Genomic DNA, 18,359 nt, shown 5'->3' on the forward strand with positions numbered 1-18,359 from the left:
TATAGTTTAATAATAATGGAAAAAAACACATGTAGACATCTTTTACAGATTTCAACTTATTTTTTAAAGATTTTATTTATTTTTTTATCCTTTTTTAATTTTTTTTTTTATGTTTATTCACTTTTGAAAGACAGAGAGCCACAGAGCACAAGCAGGGGTCGGGCAGAGAGGGAGGGGGACACAGAATCTGAAGCAGGCTCCAGGCTCTGAGCTGTCGGCACAGAGCCCAACGTGAGGCTCGAACTCACAAACCACGAGATCATGACCTGAGCCTAAGTCAGATGCTCAACCAACTGAGCCACCCAGGTACCCCTAAAGATTTTATTTTTAAGTTATCACTACATCCAACATGGGGGTCAAACTCACGACCCCAAAACCAAGAGCTGCACATTCCACTAGCTGAGCCAGCCAGGTAGCCCTGAGCAATTTCAATTTAGAAAGGACAAAAAGAGCTCTAAGGAGTTCCCATGGAGAATGACAAAACACATTACTCAGAAAGGAACAAGAATCACAATGTATCAGACTTCTCCTCAGCAGCAACAATGGAATATCTCTGAGCAACAACTAGAATATCTCTGAGCAATGTCCTCAAAAGCTCTGAGGGGAAATAGTTTGCAACTTATTTTGGCTTGAATAAAATACCACTCAACTATAAGGGTTAATAAAGAGTTTTTCAGATATGCTAGGATTAAAAAAAAAATTATCTCCTACATATTCTTTCTTGAAATTTATGTGATGGATTCACTGCATTAAAACAAGGAAGTCACTCAAGAAAGAATAAAGGTCCAGTTAACAGAATAATCGAAGGGCAAAAGCAGTGAGGCCAAGTCCAGCGCTGAGCAACATGCAACATCTCTAGATGACGTCTAGTCCAAAATGAAGAAAGAGGACTAGGAAAACCTTTCCTCAGGGAGAAAAGTACTCTCATCTATAAAATAAGAGTGATTAAAAATAAACAGCTGGTAAAGCTGAAAACATGGCAGAAAAAATAGTGACAGACTAAGAAAAAAGGCCAGAATCAACTCAAAAACCAAGAAACGATACAAAAAATGTATGTCATATTCTTGCCTCTACTAGGAATGATATTTAAATCATCACAATTACAGACACTATTCACTGATTTTCAACTATTAAAAACAAATCATAGGCAAAGTATAAAGGAATACAGAATATAGATGTTCTCAACCTTGACAATGCCAAAGTAGAAATCACAGATACAGGGGCTTAAAGGTGGAGAAAAAGGTGAAAAGTGAAAGTAGTAATAGCCTCAATTTTACTACTTGGGAAAGTAAGATGGTCAACCCATCTTAACACGAAGAAAAGTCTATTATATCACATACATTGCAAAGAGTATGTATTGAGGAAGTAGATACAAAGGAGCCAAATCTGTATTTATCAAAGCAGTAATCAATCTGAAATTGATATATCATAAAATAAGCTTCTCAGACACAATACTACCACACAAAGAAACAATTTAAAATTTTCCTTTGGGGAGTGACACTAAGGATGAGAAAGGGTTTTTGACCTTTATTATAAGCATTCTGGTCTGACTTCTTCCCTTTTTTTTTTTTTTAAGAGAGCGGGAGAGAGAGAGAGAATGAGAGGGAGACCGAGAATCCCAAGCAGGCTGTGTGCTGTCAGCACAGAGCCAGATGCCGGGCTGGAACTCATGAACCCTGAGATCACAACCTGAGCTGAAACTAAGAGGTGAACATTTAACCAAATAAGCCACCCAGGCCCTCCTGACTTCTTTCAACTATACACTTATATTACTTTGTAAAAAATTTTAATGGATGTAAGAAAAACTCTCAAAGAATACTGATCTTCTCATGAAAAACACAATGAGTAACACATCCTGCCTAAATTTTTCCTCATAATATATAAAACTTCCTTTTTTCCCTAATACTCCTGGGTGCCAGGTTAAATAATTTCTGAGCCTTTAAAACTATCTTTAGGGCCACCTGGGTGGCTCAGTCAGTTAAGCATCCAACTTTGGCTCAGGTCATGATCTCATGGTTCATGGGTTCAAGCCCTGCGTCAGGCTCTGTGCTGACAGCTTAGAGCCTGGAGCCTGCTTTGGATTCTGTGTCTCCCTCTCTCTCTCTGCCCCTCCCTCACTCGCACTCTATCTCTCTCTCTCAAAAATAAAAACACTTTTTAAAAATAAAAAAAAATCTTTATAGGTATTAATAGATAAATAAGTCAAGCTCCAGGATGTACATATTACTATCATCAAAATTATTGGACCATCGGGGCGCCTGGGTGGCGCAGTCGGTTAAGCGTCCGACTTCAGCCAGGTCACGATCTCGCGGTCCGTGAGTTCGAGCCCCGCGTCAGGCTCTGGGCTGATGGCTCAGAGCCTGGAGCCTGTTTCCGATTCTGTGTCTCCCTCTCTCTCTGCCCCTCCCCTGTTCATGCTCTGTCTCTCTCTGTCCCAAAAATAAATAAACGTTGAGAAAAAAAAATTTTTTTTAAATAAAAAAAAAAAAATTATTGGACCATCACTCCATATCTAAGTAAAATGTAACTTAAATTTAATTCACAGTACTTTAAACCAAGCCAAAATCTTCCATATATGCAGTTTCTCAATTTTAGTATTTATTTTACCAAAAATACAGAAATGTGCCTTTAACACCTTTTTTCTAGATTGCTTTAGATTTTATTGCTGTTAGCAGCACACCCAAGAGCATTTCAAATTCACCAGACCTAAATTTACTTCAGTTTTCATTGCCTTTTCCTATGTGCCCTTCATAAGAAATATTTAAGTACTACAAAATTTATCTCATTTAGTTTTCTGATCTGTCAGAGACCTGAAACGGAAAAGACATTTCTTAATGTTCATATATATAACACAAGATACAAAAGGGAACAACTTATTTATTACTATTCAAAACAGATAATTTATTTAAAACAAAAAATGTTGGTGCAAAACGAAAAAAAAATAGATTGGTAGCAGGACCAAATACAGAGGTAAGACCAAATTCTAGGAGAAACATGCCCAATTTTAACCTATGAAGGGAGATTCAAGTGATATCAAAAATCGCAACAGGAGGGGCGCCTGGGTGGCGCAGTCGGTTAAGCGTCCGACTTCAGCCAGGTCACGATCTCGCGGTCCGTGGGTTCGAGCCCCGCGTCAGGCTCTGGGCTGATGGCTCAGAGCCTGGAGCCTGTTTCCGATTCTGTGTCTCCCTCTCTCTCTGCCCCTTCCCCGTTCATGCTCTGTCTCTCTCTGTCCCAAAAAAAATAAATAAACGTTGAAAAAAAAAAAATTTTTTTTTAAAAAAAAATCGCAACAGGAAAACCTTAAATAAAGATTTAAAGATTAAAAAGGGTTTTTTTTTTCCTGTTTATGTAGGTGGTGGCGTCTTTCTATAGGGAGAAGGCAGCTGAAAGGGAGGCCTGCGGCGTTATGGTTTACAGTGTTTTGTTGCAAGAAACACAAGTTTTTCCTCGATAGAAAGCATCTAAAAACCAACTGGGAACTACTCCTCCAAATACAAATTACACTGTGTGGAAGCCTCACATAATGACCACATCTCCTTTAACATTGTAGTGTGTCAGCAGCACAAGTTAAACACCACGAATTTGTGCAGCTGTTCTCAGGAAAAACAGGTTTGGGTCCACTTCTCCATTAGGAGCCAAATGGCCACAGTGGCCCCCAAGATGCACATGTCACATTTCAGTCAAGTCACAGACCCATTTTTCCATTATCCAAGCAATGTAAGGCTAAGAAACATTAAAAAATAATTTACCAAACTCCTCCCAACCCAAAATATAAGAAGCTATCGCATATTTTGACATCTTAAAGAAATTACATTTTTCTTGTCATTAAAATGAATCAAAGAAAAAATGGTTCGGTGCTCTTCACTAAGGCATTAGGTAGCTTAGAAAGAACACATTATATCACGTTGGCCTTTTATTTTACACTTTTCATAGGTCTAAATGTTAAAAACGTGCATAAAGAAACTCTGCAACAAGAATAATGATTTTTTAACAAGGATGACACCTTACATTAGAAGCAGTAACTGTTTATTCTAAAGTATACAATATCAAAAAGTTAAAATTCAAATTTATCTTGTTAGAATACAGTGTTTCCAAATCAACTGTCCTTACAGAAAATAAAACACTTATTTCATTGTTATTTAACCTTTAGAAAAATGGCCAAGCAGGACTTCCCGCCCTTGGTTTAAAAAAAAAAAAAAAAAAAAAAAAAGATTTCTATTTGTAAATTAGAAACTGCTCCTTCAATATATAATAAAAATTATTCTAGAAGTAGTTTATCCCACTTAACATATACTACAAGGTTCTGTAAGAAAAAACATAACTAATGCCACCTGAGATTAAATGTTAAATACATTAAATGCTATATTTAAATATTAAGTATCTTAGAATAAGTAAGGTAATATAAGTAATAGGTAATATGAGTTTAGTTGTGAACATAATGAAGTTAACCCTATACTATCACAGTTTTACTGAAAAAAAAGAGAATATGTATTTAATTCATCAAACCGGTTTTCTCCCAGCTTAAAACAAGTTCCCTAAAACACTTTAGCTACGTAATAGTTTGGCTCTCTTTAAAATTTCTTGTAATTAAATTCCAGCAGAGTACCAAAAGAGAGATGTTAAAATGCTAGTTACAAAAGTAAGGATTTTACTACTTCTTTTTTTTTTTTTTCCTTTTCTAACTGGGAATTAAACACACATGAAGAAATACATTGAAAATCCTCAAACTAGGAATGAAATACTTGAGTCAAAATGTTTTCTCATAGCATTTTCAAATTATATAAATATCTCAAAATGTGTTAAATTCATATTACCATTTAAAAATGTTAGAGCTTTGTCTAGTCTTATGTACACACACACACAATTTATACAGAATTGGAATCAAAAGGCTTAATTATTCTAGAGTAACTAACAAACCGACTTAAGAAACTAAGTGAACAATCTTGAGAACCAAGAAGGCAAAGCTACTGCCATTACTCTTCTATCAATTAGAATATAGAACTTTTATGCCTTGTGTGTTCTGTCCTGATTTACAAACCTAAACTGGATTCCGCGATGAAAATATTCATCTCAATGTCCAGTGCCATCACATTTAATGCTTTGATACAGTTAAACACAAAACAGAATTACAACACTTCTTTTAGCTTTTGTCTTTGTTTATTTTCACGCGTAAGAAGCCAAGCCAAGCCCTCCTCCGGCATCAGAGGCAAAACTACGATCCTCTCCGAAAAGAAACGAAAAGTTTCCACCCTTAGGGCATTGGGGGTTCTGCCCCTTTTTACTGTCATTTTACATTTGTGTCCCTCCACCGTCTTCCGAAAGCTGCTGCCAGGCCCCGATCAGCCATATTACCCTGCCAGGTCCAATGCCACTCGATAGGAAGCCTAGGAGCGGCCCCATCCCCCTCCGACAGCTCGACCCAGCAGGCAGGCCCCGCGGCCCCCGCCGGGCCGCGCCGACCGACCCCGCCACAGCGCGTTCAGGACGCAACAATCGAGCGTCACACTCTTTCCTGCAACTTGTCCTGCGGCTCTGAGACCTGCGGCCACACACACCCACCACCACACACAGGCACAGACCCACGCTCCGAGCCGAGCCCAGCCGAGCCGAGCCTACGGGAGAGAGGAGGGGAAGGAGGTGGAGGAAACAGCGCGAGCAGAGAAAGTAGATCCGTGCGTAGCAGGCGCCGCAAAAAGGTGGGATGGATTTCTCCAAGGCCCAGATCGGGAACCTGCCTACAGACGCCCAACAGAAAGCCCTCCAAGTTAACTCTCTGCTCGCCGTTTACAGGAACTCTCCCCTGCGCCGCTTGATTTCAAGCAAACCGAGTCCATTTTATTACTTTGTATTATTTAATGAATTTTGTGGGGAGGAACAATATAAAACAAAGGGAAACAAACACGTCTTGTGTCATCTTGCGTCAAAACGGTTAAGACCTTATATTAACCCTATCCGTAAGTCTCCAAATCCTTTCTCATCTAGCATCTCTAGAATGAGGCCAAAACGGAAATATTAACCACCTAAAATGGTCTTCAGTGTCTACCAAAAATTTCCCACTCAGGTCTCACTCTCAACTCACAGCCTTTTTTCCCCATTTAACAAAGGAATTTTTGCTAAAACAATTCTACTTAAGATGGTGCAACCATTTTTGCCAAATTTTTTCCTCTTTTTATTTATAGATGTTTATCATTTTTTTTAAAATATATGTGTGGCTTTTTTTTTTTTTTTTTAAACCACCCTTTCCAAACCTCAAAACAAGCATCTGTAATTACGGACAATTACCCTCCTGCTTGATAAACAAACGATTCCACTTTTCCTTCTCAAACTTTCGAATCCTCTATGAAGCCGGCCAAGTGTTTACTAGTCCTGGCACCGAACAAATAAAAAGAAACATTATGTAACTGTAGTCCACTTCGGTTGTTCTAATAAACTAATAAACTAGCTTCAATGATGATTTAACAGTAGTCTTGGTTACCAAAAAACCCTTATTTTCAAATAAACAAATATTATAAACACTGTCAATGGGAGTGAGGGGTTAGCAGGGTGAATGGCAGCCAAGTATGTGACTTTGTTTCCACATAGACCAGGCCAACAAATTTATTTTTTCAGGTCTAGTATCCTGTAAAATCTTACCAACTCAGATTATAGATCATCATCTTTCATATACTATTCTCCAAGTCTAAAATGTTACATAATTCTGCTAAAATTCAGAATAAAATTGACAGAGTTAAGATTTAAACCATAACCAAGAAAACAGCCCTTCTACAAAGATGCTGACTGCATGACCAATACTTGTGTGCAGACAGACAGACTGCAGAGAAACAAGTTTTTTGGTCAGAAGCAAACAACTGAAAAATATGTCTATTCTTTTATTATAACAAAGTCCAACAATGTCATTCCAATAAATCATCTATAATGAACTGTGAAATTATTTTAAATGCTTTTAGAAGACACAATGCAAAACAGTTTCTAGTTTTTATTTCCACTGTAAAATAGGTTTCAAACATGAATAGAATTCTACCCATTTCAATTCTAACATTTGTATTCTTTTTTGAATGTTTTTTTTTTATTTTTGAGAGAACTATGTGAGGGCAGGAGAGGGGCGGGGGGGGGGGGGGGAGGCAGGATCCCAAATGGGCTCCGTGCTGACAGCAGTGAGCCCAACATGGGATTCGAACTCACGAATCAGGAGATCATGTCCCGAGCCCAAGTCAGATGCTTCACCTACTGCATCACCTAGGCTCCCCTCCAAGATTTTTATTCTAATTAAATTTATAAAAGTCTTTTAGAAAATGTATGGACACACAAAACTTTGTCAAAAGTCAAAACTACTAAAAAAAAAAAAAAAGTTAAAACTACTAAGATTTGACAAAAATAACTATATTTGGAGAAATCATTTCTATTATCATCAATTAACAGACTTCCTTCACTTAATCGTTTTGGTTTTGAAGCGAAAACAAAGATGCTACAGGATGGCTTATTCTATGTAATGGAATCTTGCCAGCAGCAGAAAGACTAATCAAGTACCGCTGGCTTTAATTAACGTATCACTCCCCCTCATCCCCCTCATGGTTCCCTTCACTTGCCCCACAACTTCCCCTACAATCCTAACTATCACCTACAAAAGCAAGCTACAGAAAATAGAAGCACAGTGCAGTCAGGTACTCCGTAGAAGCAGGAGCTGCTCTTCGGTAGCTGCCGATATAAATATTAAGGGAGCAGGGTGCTTGGGTGGCTCACTCGGCTGAGCATCAGACTCTCAATTTCAGCTCAGGTCGTGATCTCACAGTTCTTGAGACTGAGCCCCAGGTAGGGTTCTGTGCTTACAGCGCAGGGCCTGCTTTGGATTCTCTCTACCCCCCTCCCTGGCTTGCACATGTGCTCGTCTCTCTCAATAAATAAATAAACATTTTTTTAAATATTAAGGAAGAAAAGCACTAAAAGTTAAATAAAGATATGAAAGGTGTGATGGTAAAGAAATAGAACCACTTTGAATTTATGTAACATGTTTATCTGTGACTCTCAAAATCTTCAACCATTTTTCATTAACACTATGAAATAAGTTAACTCCTCGATATTTTTTTAAAAAAAGATAAAAGAGAAGGTTCATTACTAGTCTTAGGTTATTTTTAAAAAGGGAAAAAAAAGGAACAATACCATGATTAAAACTTGAAGGAGTTTCTCCTCCCAGAACTATTGTACCCTACTAACTGAAAATGGGATTGAACAAAAAGTTCGCTAAATGAAATGCTTTAGGGGCGCCTGGTTGGGGTGGCTCTATCGGTAATACATCCAACTTCCACTCAGGTCATGATCTCACAGTTCACACGTTCAAGCCCCACACTGGGCTCTGTGCTGACATCTAGGAGCCTGGAGCCTGTTTCAGATTCTGTGTCTCCTTCTCTCTCTGCCCTTCCCCCGCTCAAGCTCTCTCTCTCTCTCAAAAATAAACATTAAAAAAAAGTGTTTTGACTTTCCAAAAAGTCTAAAATCCTAATAGCGTTCTTATTCTAATCTATAATTATTTTTCTTAATTCTCTTAAGAACTGAATAAAACTGAATAACTTACACAAAAGATAATTTTCTACATAGCGAAAGGAGGCAAACTACTTACATCAAATATCTTAAAATGTTATATAAAGAGCTTAAATTAATAATAAGAAAATATTAAGAATGCCCCTCCTCCAATAAACTATGGGCAAAAGATGACTGGGCAATTCACAAGAAATATTAGTAAATTTCAAGAATTTTCAATATCCTACTATTCAACTAAGTAAAAAATTAAAGCTGAAGTACAGATTTTCAATTACTAAACTAAGAAGATAAAGGTTTTAATATACTATACATGACAAAGGTTCAGTAAAACTGGTCCTAACACACATTACTGGTGACATTAAAATTTGATACAGTCCCTTTGGGGAGCATTTAAAATTTTTAATAAAAATAGCTCCTCTTTAGTAGGAACTTCACTGAGTAATAGGCACTGTTCTAAAGGTACTCTCCTCAATTCCCTCAATAACCTGAGACAGGGATTTTATCATCATCCCCATTTTTTTTTTTAACATTTATTTATTTTTGAGAGACAGAGAGAGAGAGAGCACAAGTGGAGGAGGGGCAGAAAGAGAGAGAGACAGACTCCTAAGCAGGCTCCAGGCTCTGTGCTGTCAGCACAGAGCCAGATGTGGGGCTTGAACCCATGAACTGTGACATCATGACCTGAGCCGAAGTCGGATGCTTAACCAACTGAGCCACCCAGGCGCCCCTCACCATCCCCATTTTATAGGTGAGTAACAAATACAGAGAGATTAAATAGTTCATACAAAGTCCCACAAATAGAAAGTAACAGAGTCAGAATTTGACTCATCTCCGTGGATCAAGATTCATAAGCTGCTTCTTTCCTTTAAGCTAGTGATCCTGGGGCACCTACGTGGCTCAAGTCAGTTAAGAATCTGACTTGATTTTGGCTCAAGTCCATGATCTCACAGTTCGTGAGACTGGGCCCCACATTGGGCTCTATGCTGACAGTTTGGAGCCTGCTTGGGATTCTCTCTTTCCCTCTCTGCCCCTCCCCTGTTTGTGTGCTGTCTCTCTCTCTCTCTCTCAAAATAAAATAAACTTAAAAAAAAATTAAGCTAGTGATTCTGCCTATGGAAATCTTTCCTATAAAAATAATCCAAAAATATGAAAAGGATTTTATCTACAAAAATGTCTGCCAAAGCACTTTATAATAACAAAAAATAATAATAATAATATTAGGTAGAGAAATACAGGTGACTGAGGGGTGTTTACATCAGTCGACTCAATGGAAAATTAAGCAGCTTTCACAAATGTTATGAAGACTGACAACATGGAAATATTCTTTCACATGCTAAGGCAGAAAGTAGGTTACAAAAATTCTGTATATACCATCATTAATACAATGAAAACAAAATATGCACATGAAAAAAGTCAGAGACAAAACAGATCAAAATAATATTGCTTTTGTTAGAGTGGCACGAAATTGGGTGAATTTTTATTTCTTTTTCTCCATGTTCCACATTTTCTGTAACAAAAATATATCTTTATACTGGAAATACCTGAAATAACAGATTTCTAGGATTAGAAATCCACAGGTTCTATGATGATGGAAGAAATTCAGACTCAAACTGAAAAAGACAACAGCGTTTTAACATGTTTTAGTAAACATAAAGATAACATAGTTATATTTCAAATATTTTAGAAAAGAATTATAATCTCAATCATGGTAATTATTTTTTTAATATTTATTTTTGAGAGACAGAGCATGAGCGGAGGAGGGGCAGAGAGAGAGAGGGAGACACAGAATCCAAAGTAGGCTCCAGGCTCTAGGCTCTGAGCTGTCAGCACAGAGCCCGACGTGAGGCTCAAACTCATGAACTGGGAGATCATGACCTGAGCCGAAGTCAGACACTTAACCAAATGAGCCACCCAGGCGCCCCTCAATCATGGTAATTTTTAACTAAACAAATTCTGTTTTAGCCAAAGTTCAAATTAATGCCAACCTTTCACTATTATCCCAAAGACCCTGAAAGAAAAAGCCTACATTTGACAGCAGCCTCTTAATAACACGAGTAGGTTAAGTTACCATGAACTGGATAAGGATTCAAAAATACTAGGACTGGGGGCGGGAGGGGGGTGACTGGGTGGCTCAGTTGCTTGAGCGTCTGGCTTCAGCTCAGCTCATGATCTCACAGTTTGGGAGCTGACCCCCACACCGGGCTCTCTGCTGTCAGCATGAAGCCTGCTTCCGATCCTCCTCCCCCTCTCTTTCCCCACCCCCCCACTCGTGCTCTCTCAAAAATAAATAAACATTAAAAATTTTTTAAAAAAGGACTTGGACTCGGAAGTATAATAAGATCTCCTAAGGAGAGATCTGATATAGAATTCTGGTGATAAACCCAATCTAAAAATAATTTTTAAAATTTGAAATGATCATTAAGTTCTTTATGCAGCATCATTTTCCAATGGCAGCCCTGGCAAATATCAATAATCTCAGGACACCTGTCACCAATGCTATGCCACTGCAGCGCTCCCACGGTCCAGCTACTTTGCACAGAACAGTTCCTCCCTGCCCCAGGGAGAATAAACCAAAAGATAAAGGAGCTCGACAAGAAGGGTTAGTTGGAGGAGGAAATCGTCACTAAAGAGGACAGACAGTAAGTGGGCTGTATAGCAAAGACAACGGAAAAATAAAAGCAGAGAAGTTAGGCCAGCAATAGAAAGGGAAAATAATTCCTGATTTAATCAGTTACTGTAAGAGAGAAAAAAAAAATCTGTATTTTGGTGTATTCCCAACCTTCATCACCCTTACAAAAACCAAATCCAACAAAAACGTAAACATAAGGATATCAACAACTTTGCACTCTGTTTCCTGGGGACACAATGCTGAAAGTCACAGTCTGATCCATCACCTCCTTCAGCTGCGTCCTGGCTTACCTGCAAAACTCTTGAGGCTCAGAATAGCCATGGTCAGTCTCAATACTGCAACACAGGGTTTGTCACAAATACTTCCTTATTCTATCCAAAAAACTGAGGTCTGTGAAACTTTACTTGACAACAAATTACAACAGGGTTATCCCTGTAACAAACTCACTTCCACTCACTTGCATTTCAACATGCTTTCGTGGGTAGAATCACAATACACACTCTGAAATGCACATGACCCATCCATCAAATCTGTTAATACTCATGCATTAATTAATACTCACTTTAACATCACCTGTCAAGTGATCTCCTAATAAGGAAAAAAGCACTGATGCTGTGTTTACTTCCTAAACTGTTGCTTTCAAGGACTCAATTTTGAGGAGATAAAAACCTCCATCTCCTTCTGCATCCAAGAAACTTTCCTTCAGAAGGTCCTCTGTTTTTAAGAAAAACTTGTCTGTTCGTTTGTTTGTTTAATTTCAGTAGGCTCCACACCCAACATGGGGCTCAAACTCAGGACCCTGAGATCAAGAGTCGCACACTCTACCATCTGAGCCAGTCAGGCGCCCCAGAAGACAGTTTTTTATTTGGGGGCCTATTAACCTCTACAAAGCTTTTGGATAAGCTTCAGAGGGCCACTAAAACCTTCCCTTAAATTGTACAAAATTTGTATATCTATATTCGTGTATGCTTTCTTCAGAGGAACGTGAGGATATATCCAAAGGGATCTGTAACCCCAAAAGAGATTAAAAACCACCCAACACTTAACTGACCCCACACTATGATCATCTGATTCTGATCAGTTAGGCAGTTTTCCTCTCTTAAAATTCCTGCTTAATTCCTGCCTATTTAATGTTAATAAAATTAATAAATTGAATAAAGCACTTACAGTACATCAGACACCATTCTAAGTGCTTTGCACACATTAATTTATTTAATTTTCACAACAACCCTATGAAGTAGGTGCTATTATTGTCCCACTTAGACAAAGCAACTGAAGCACTAAGAAGTCATTTGCCAATAGTCACACAGCTGTCCTGTTTGAACACTAAAAACTTCTCAAAATGAAAAATGGCTATTTGCTGTGTGCACATTTCCTACTTCTTAGCTAATATGTCTTTCTGTTTAACCCTCACCTGAGTCATACAGAAAATTAAATGATTTTATTGTCAAAGACTCATCTCTGCTAGGCTGCCAATTACACAGATCACTCAATTCAAGAAAGACCTTAAAAGTAGTACCACAAGTGATGAAAGAGGAACCTGAAATACATTTTTTTCTGGGACAAAATTTGGTTTGGATTTTTAAATTAAGCATGTGATCAGTTGTAAGTTATCTAGATGCAGAAAATTCTAAGAACCTACCAAAAAGAAAAAAGAAAAAAAAGCACACACACACTAAAATTCCTAAAGAATCTACTAAAAAACACTAAAACTAGTAAGTGAGCAACACAACAGAAAATAAGACCAATATACAAAAACCAATTATACTTCAGGTGTTGAGCTCAATCTCTCTCCACTACCACAAACCCCACTGTAGAAACCCTGGATAAAGTTGGCCTTACGATCTTTAAAAAAAAAAAAAAAAATCAATTGTATTTCTATATACTAGTAACAATTTATAAATAAAATTAAGAAAACAATTCCATTGGTGGGGCACCTGGGTGGCTCAGTTGGTTAAGTGTCCGACTTCAGCTCAGGTCATGATCTCACAATGAGTTTGAGCCCTGCATCCGGCTCTGTGCTGATAGCTCAGACCCTGGAGCCTGCTTCAGATTCTGTGTCTCCCTCTCTCTGCCCCTCCCCTGCTCACACTCTGTCTCTGTCTCTCAAAAATAAATAAACATTAAAAAATTAAAAAAAAAAAAAAAAAAACAAAACTCCATTGGGGCACCTGGGTGGCTCAATCAGTTGAGCATCCAAGTATTGATTTCAGCTCAGATTATGATCCTGGGGTCCATGGAATCAAGCCCTGCATCAGGCTCCACACTGAGCATGAGGCCAACTTAAGATTCTCTCTTTCTCCCTCTCTCTGCCCCTCACCCCCAACTTGTGCTCTAAAAGAAAAAATAAAGGAAGTAATTCCATTTACAACAGCATCAAAAATAATCAAATACTTCGAAATAAATTTAACAAAAAAAAAAACACAAAACCGGCACACTAAAAATACACAGTTTTATAAATACAAAATATTGCTGAAAGAAATTAAAGACCAAAATGAAGAGATACATGATCTCATGTACCAAAACAGTGAAGTATCCATTCTCTCAAGATTGATCTACAGATTCAACATAATCCCTATCAAAATCCCAGTACGTTTTTTGTAGAAACTGACAAGCGGACTATAAAATTTACATGAAAATGCAAAACACCTATCACAGGCAAAACAATTTTGGAGAAGAACAAAGTTGGGGGAATTAGACTACCTGATTTCAAAATCTACAATAAAGCTACAGTAATCAAGATAATGTAATATTGGCATAAGGACAGACATATAAATCAATGGAAGAGTCCTGAAATAAACCCACACATTTATGATCAAGTGATTTTCAACAAAGTTGCCAAGACAATTCGACGAGGAAAGAACAGTCTTCAACAAATGGGCTGGAATGACTGTACATCCATATGCAAAATAAACTCAGACCTTACCTCACACCATACACAAAAATTGACTCAACATATCACTGACCTTAATGTGAAACCTAAAACTATAAAAGCTTCTAAAAGTAAACATATCTTTTCAATCTTAGGCTTCACAAAGAGTACTTAGATAGGACACCCAAAGCATAACCCCTTAAGGGGAAAAAACTGATAAACTGGACTTCATCAAAGTTATAACCCTTAGCATTTCAAAAGACATGAACAAAAAGAAAATAATAAGCCACAGACTGGAAGAAAATACACGTAAATCATATAATTTATAAAGGACTTGTATAAAAAATATATAAAGAAGGCAAACTATGGGGGCACTTGGGAGCTCGGTCAGTTAAGCATCTGACTGTTGATTTTGGTTCAGGTCATGATCTCACAGCCCTGAGATGGGGCCCCACATCGAGCTCAGTGCGGATGATGCAACCTGCTTGGGATTCTCTCTCTCTGCCCCTTCCCTGCACATGCTCTCACGTGCTCTCTCAAAATAAATAAACTTAAAAAAAAAGAAGGCAAACTATGGATATAGTTAAAAAAAAAAAAAAAAAAAAAGGCAGTAGTTACCAGGGGAAGGACGGGAAGGGATGAATGGGCGGAACAGACGATTTTTATGGCAGTGAAACTATTCTGTTTATCATAATGGTAGATACACGTCATTATACATTTGCCAAAACCCACAGAATGTACAACACCAAGAGTGAACCCTAATGTAAACTATGGATTCCAGATGATAATGATGGTAAGGTAGGTTCATCAATTATAATAAAGGTACTACTCTGGATAGAGGATGCTGATAATGGGGTAAGCTATGTATGTGTGGGAGGAAGGATGGTATACGAGAAATCTCTGTATCTTCCTCTCAATTTTGCTATGAACCTAAGACTGCTGTAAAAAAATAAAGTCTGACATGTACACATAAAGAACTCTTACGACTCAAAAATAAGACACACACACCCAAAACTGGAGAAGGATTTAAATTGAGACTTCACTTGGGGCGCCTGGGTGGCTCAGTCGGTTAGGCGTCTGACTTCGGCTCAGGTCATGATCTCACAGTCCCTGAGTTCAAGCCCCATGTCAGGTTCTGTGCTGACAGCTCAGAGCCCAGAGCCTGTTTCAGATTCTGTGTCTCCCTCTCTCTCTGACCCTCCCCCATTCAAGCTCTGTCTCTTCTCTGTCTCAAAAATGAATAAACGTTGGGACTCCTGGGTGGCTCAGTCCGTTAAGCGTCTGACTTCGGCTCAGGTCATGATCTCACAGTATGAGTTCGAGCCCCACATCAGGCTCTGTGCTGACAGCTCGACAGCCTGGAATCTGCTTCAGATTCTGTGTCTCCCTCTCTCTGAACCTCCCCCATTCATGCTCTTTCTCTGTCTCAAAAATAAAAATTTTAAAATACATAAATGTTAAAAAATTGATACTTCACCAACAGAACCGATACTTTGCCATAGAAATGGCAAATAAGCCTTTGAAAAGATGCTCAACATTATATATCATTAGAGAAATGCAAATGAAAACCACAATGAGATACCACTACATACCCACTAGAACAGCTTAAATCAAAAAGGTTTACAATTCCAAGCATTAGCAAGGATATGAACCTTCATACAATGTTAATGAGAATGTAAAATAGTACAGGAACTTTGGAAAAGTCTGGAAGTTTCTTAAAAAAAAAAAAAAAAAGGAAAATAAAAGACAAATATACACTAACCACATAACCAAGCAATTTCTGTTCCTAGGTATCTACCCCAGAGAAATGAAAGCATTTGTCCAAAACCTTTATCCAAATGTTCACAGCATTATTCATAGTAGACAAAATACTGGAAACCATCCAAAAACCCATCAATTGTGAATTGATAGGCAAAATGTGGTTTTGGAATACTACTAAAGAAACTACTAATAAATGCAACAGCATGGATGGACCCCAAAGACATCTTTCCAGGCATAGGTCTACATTTGATTATTAGCTAATGAAACCTAGGATAAGTACCAGTTATTGGCAAAAGAAAAAAAAAAAAAAAAGACTTCCTGATCTTTAAAGTATAATCTCAAATGTCAAACCTGCCTATTGGTGCTTCATTTCCTAATCCATAAACTGAAGACACTGGAACTGATAACTGCAAAGTTCTTTCTAGTCTGAGGCTGGATAATTTGAAATAAAAGTTAGCAAGTATTATTTCTTGATGAAAACGAGAATGGAAAATCACTTAGGGTTCTCATTGTGGTCCCGGTAACATGACAGATAGGATATGTACTCCCTCCAGACCATCATCTGCCTGCCAAGGATATTTTCTAGCTAAGATACACTGTTTACTCTTCTGTTTAAAATCTTCAATGGCTCCCTACTGCCTACAGTAAAAATTCAAAATTCCCAATTTACTTTCCTTTCCTCATTTTCTCACATACTAAACTGTGGGAGGGGTTCTTGTTATGTTTTATTTGTTTGGTTTCATGAGTTTTTAAAAAAACTTGATTGAGGTAGAACTGCAAAACTGTAAGATATTTCAAGTGTATATCATCATCTGATATACGTATATATTGTGAAAGGACTGCTGTCATCTAGTTAATTAACACATCCATCAACTCCCATATTTCTCTTCTGTGTGTGTGTGTGTGTGTGTGTAAAAACATTCAAGTTCTACTCTCTCAGCAAATTCCAACTATAGAGCGCACTGTTATCCACTCTGGTCACCATGTTACATACGGGATCCCCAAACTTCATTCATCTCGTGGCTAAAAGCTGGACTAGAGTTTCGTAAAAATCAGAGACCAGAGCTGGACAGACCTGGATCCAAAACCTGACTCCATCACTTACCAACTGTGTGGTCTTCCTGAAACAGTTCCTTCATCTGTCAACTGCAACTGAGGATTCCACTGCACGTGACGGTTAGTAGGACCTTCGGGTAAAGTCCTGAAAGCACGTAACCCACAACGGCCACAGACCAGTTGTTCCTCACTCCCTTGTTCTCTTCGGTCAAGTCTGTTTTCATTCTTCAAGACTCAACTCAATATTTTCTTTTCTTCGATTCCCCTGCCTTAAGTTCTTCCTTCTCTAAGCTGCCTGGCACTTTTCACCATCTTCCCTTACAGGCTATGTCATTTTCCACGACAGTGTGCGCTGAATCCACAGAAACTGAGGGTGGGGACCGTCTTATTCTGGTTTCTTCTCCAGTATATGGTGCACAGTACACGCTCTTTAAAGTTAACAGAAAACAGACAAAGGAACCCTGACTGAAAAAAAAGCATATGCTATAAAAACTTCCTTTGGGGAAAGAAACAAACAAACAGATTTCAAGTCACCTATAATCTCACTAATATTACATACCAATTTTAACATTTGCTGCCTTTCCTCCTCTCAGGTGGGTAGAAGAAAGGAAACAAGCATGAAGCACAGTGCAGAAAGAATCAAGAGCCCAAGTCCTATGCCTCCTATAGTATTTCTACCTCTGGAAAACGTTTTGTATTTTTAATAGTATTATTAAACACATCCCCTTAATTGATACACTGTAGTACAGGAGGCTACGGAGGGTCATTTTCAAGTATAGGTAACTAAACAAACTCCAAAGTGACATATGAAATTTGGGTGAAAATATATGTTGCCCTGTGTGGTGTTTATTAGTGCTCTTCACCAAATATTTCCGGTTCTCCCTCCAGAAATACGATAGGATTTCGTTTCTGGGCCCTCTTGAAGTTAGGTGCTACCATGTGATTTTGTCCAGCCACTGAGACGTACACAGAACTGGCACGTGCCACGTCTTCAAGTCTTTAAGAGCCAGAGCACAACCTACTAGGTTCTCTTTTTCCTGCACTGGCAACAGTGAGAAGACAGAGATGCCGCCTCCCTCAGCCTGGGGGTCCACGTTGTAGAGCAAAGCTTCCAAGCCACCGGGGACGCACACGGAGTGCGAGCGGGAAATCAACTGTTACTGCCTGAGGCATCGAAGACTTGAGGCTGTATGTCACCCCCACATATTCTAGATATTCTGACAGACACTGTATAAAGAGGTTTAATATTTCTCTACATGATGCCAATGTCCAGATTTGAGAAGGTTCTGCACAAAGTGGGGGCTCAGGCTTATTAGCAGACTTTTTAAATATGGAGTGAATTTTAGAGGCGCTCAGGTGGCTCAGTTGGTTAAGTGTCCGACTTCTGCTCGGGAACTTCGTGAGTTTGAGCCCCACGTGGGGCTCAGTGCTGAGAGCTCCGAGCCTGGATCCCGCTTTGGATTCTGTGTCTCCCTCTCTCTCTGTTCCTCCCCCACTCGTACT

At 38.6% G+C, this 18,359-nt stretch overlaps 1 protein-coding gene across 15 annotated transcripts in view; it reads right to left on the bottom strand.

Annotated features, from left to right (window-relative positions):
- The window catches only part of KMT2C (lysine methyltransferase 2C), a 286,322-nt gene that overhangs the window by 257,517 nt on the left and 10,446 nt on the right, over positions 1-18,359 (bottom strand). Inside the window, exon 1 of one of the 15 annotated variants that reach the window (XM_047096379.1) lies at positions 16,906-18,283. The exons of the other annotated variants lie outside the window; for them this stretch is intronic. The gene's annotated coding sequence lies outside the window, so the exon portion shown is untranslated. Of the gene's footprint in view, positions 1-16,905; positions 18,284-18,359 lie in introns of those variants that run through there. 15 annotated transcript variants of the gene reach the window in all.

The sequence above is a fragment of the Lynx rufus genome, unplaced genomic scaffold, assembly GCF_022079265.1.
Source record: "Lynx rufus isolate CCGP_SWC_20201006 ecotype Redwood Valley unplaced genomic scaffold, mLynRuf1.p SCAF_4, whole genome shotgun sequence".
NCBI classification, from domain to species: Eukaryota; Metazoa; Chordata; class Mammalia; order Carnivora; family Felidae; genus Lynx; species Lynx rufus.